Raw genomic sequence first — 2,963 nt, forward strand, 5'->3', positions numbered from 1 at the left:
CGAAGAAGAAGGGGGCGTTCCAGTCAGCGAAAACGGGAACCCCCACCAGCACGAGAACGCCCATTTGTGGCTGCAGTTGGATGATATTGATGGAACTCATTTTGCGGTTGTGCTGTATAACACAACTTGCCTGACTCCAACCACTAATAACAGGAGTGCACATTTCAGTGTGTTAAGCAGAATATTTCATGTTCCATGGAATAAACAAACTGATATGTGTCTCAAGAGACCGCAGCTCGTCTATCAACTCTGCCAGGTTGAGAACAGAGGCGGGTCAAAACAGTCGACTTTACCTCTTCTCCTACACAAACACAAGCTGGCCGAGGGTCGCCGGGGCTTGTATACACTGTTTATCTCATTATGCAAAGCGGCTGAGGGATGCAAGAGGCCGTGGAATAGCATAATCTGTGGAGTTCATTTAGAGTCTCTTATATGTCTGAACATTGTTTGTATTGATTTATGTTTAGAGGGATCCTGACGCTTTGAAGAATCGGGATAAAACCGAGGTCAGTTGAGGCACTGTCCGTTTCAAACTTTATATCATATCGACTATATTTCTTTGCATAAAAAAAAGTTTTGCTTGGTATTTTTGTTTTCTGCATCCTAGTCCATTTGCTTGATTGATGAGGAGCTACAGACATTTTAGAATTTACATATCACGCTGCCATTTTAGATGCAAGTTCAGGCTCTTAATAGAAGACAGGAAGACGCAATGAATCCAAACTTTCTCCAAGAAAGTTGTTTCTTCTTTGCTTCTGACTGTTTTGTCTGTTGTGTAAGGTGATGGATGACCAGCGGCGATTCATATCACAAAACCTCCTATATATTTTGCCCACAATGCACTGCACTTCTCAACAGGAAATGAGAAAGGCTCCCCTCCGATGGCATGCCGCAGCGGAAAAACAATTTTCCAACTTTTCAATTTTGTCACAGTGTCACTCCCTTTACTTTACTGGTCACTCCTGCGGGCGACTCATGCGGGGACTCATAATGAATGTGTTTCATAAACAGACATCAAGAGCGACCACTGCAGCCGTCGACTTAAGTCACTCCGCTGAGTATTGGCCCCTTTTTAAACAGTCCTCATGCTTTATCATTGTGAGTTAGCGGCAACAACGAGCACCTCGCTAATTTCCTCTGCCTCCCATTCGCCGATGAGGGCTATTAATTTGGTGTAATGCTGTTCCTCTTTATTGGGTGTCAGCGCTGTCATATCACCACACATCTCAACCGGATCTCTCCTCTGCCACTCCACCAGCTCTCAGAGCCTCCCTGCTGGCAGAGCTTCAGGGAGGCCATATTGAAACCCCTCATCCTTTTCTTCTTGCATCCTCTTTCTTACCCCCCAATTCCTCCCCATCTTTCTCTCTCTGTCTCTCTCATCTGTTTCCCTCCTCCTCTCCCTCCCTGCAGGTTGCCTAAGCACGTACAGTATTTAATAATGTTCAGTCCCTTTTCTCACTAAAAACCACATGAGCAGGCACCTAGCGGTCTTAAAGACACCCAGGGGGTCATTTCCCACTCTTTCTCTTTCAGTTCACTTAGAAAAACCAAGACAGAGGAATTAATATAAACTTGGTCCCCTCCCCTCCTCGTCTTGTCTTATACCCCTTTCTTCTATCCCTCCCTCTTTCTCTGTCACCTAGAGTCCTCTCAGGCCTTTCTTTCTCTTCATTTGTATCCCTTACTCCTTGCTTGCGGGCAGCATCACAGCGTCAAGGCACCGGGAGAATTTTAAATGCTCAGGATAAATTGTTTGTCTTACGTAGGGGAGTCAAATTGCAGCAGGAGACAAGGAGAAAGGGTGTGAGCAGTAGGGGTGGAGAGTTTGGGTGGGGAGGGGCGCAGCAGTGGTAGAGGCTGGAGAAAAAACTGAAAGCACGCCAGGGATGCTGGGATGTAAATAGCAACTAAAAAGTGGCGTGGAGACTTGTCTTCTTGCATCTTCCATCATATGCAAGACCCTAAGCGGGTGGGGCCTTGATGGAGAGTTGTGTGCGGGGGGAGTAAGGGTGGCGGAGGGGCGATTGTAAGGCAGAGATGGGTGGGTTATTAATTTCCACTATGCAGTATCATGCAGCTGGTGGCTCCAAAGCGAGGTTCGGCGGTAATGAAAATGGCCTGAGTCGAAGATTAATGGCTCATAAAGACAGAGCGTTTAGATGGGACGGCCGCCTCAATCTGGACGGCGGTGACTAATCGCAACGGACGCACGCACTCGCTCACTCACACACACACACAGACTCTACCTCACCCATCTCCCATCCCCTCTCTCTTCCTTGTTTTACCCATCTACCCCCACTGCTTTCTCCCCCCACTTGATGTTGGTGTGAATTGTGGTGGGGTCAGAGTTCAAGGCGTGCAGAGAATTATCTTGATTTATGCCCCCTGAGCTCGGTGCTGGTCGTGGTGTACAGCGTGGCAGGCGGTCTGTGGACCATTGGGCTAGTGAGATGTAGGGGTGAGGTCACCCCTAGCCCCCTAGTTTCTTTTTTTTCTCCCCTTAATGGCAGCAACGGTGACAGGGCCACCGCATCATCAAGTCGGACAAATGGGCTAGCCGGGCGCCAGCGATTTTTCCTTCTTTGCAGCTGAAGGTGCATCATATATCTCTAAAACCCACCCAATAAGGTTGTGAGAAACATGTTTTTAAAGCAAATTGATTTGGATGCTTTACGATGTGTGTGTGTGTGTGTGTGTGTGTGCGCGCGTGTGTGTTTGTGGTGTAAGAGTGGCTTGGGAGAATGATGCAGTTGTGATTTTAACCGTGATGGTTTCAGCACCAGAAGCAATGGCCGTGCAGGCCATAAAACAAGCGATTTTCATCAAGACAGAGAGTCAATCCTGTTTTATACTATTAGGCTGACATATGTACACACTATATAAACCAGACGTGGGTCAAATGCTGTTTTGTTTCACACTGCTGAACCTGACATGGAAGATTTATCACATCAGTTCACCTG

This window comes from Morone saxatilis, unplaced genomic scaffold (genome assembly GCF_004916995.1).
Source record: "Morone saxatilis isolate NCDOM2014 unplaced genomic scaffold, NCSU_SB_2.0 Contig6, whole genome shotgun sequence".
Taxonomy (NCBI): Eukaryota; Metazoa; Chordata; class Actinopteri; family Moronidae; genus Morone; species Morone saxatilis.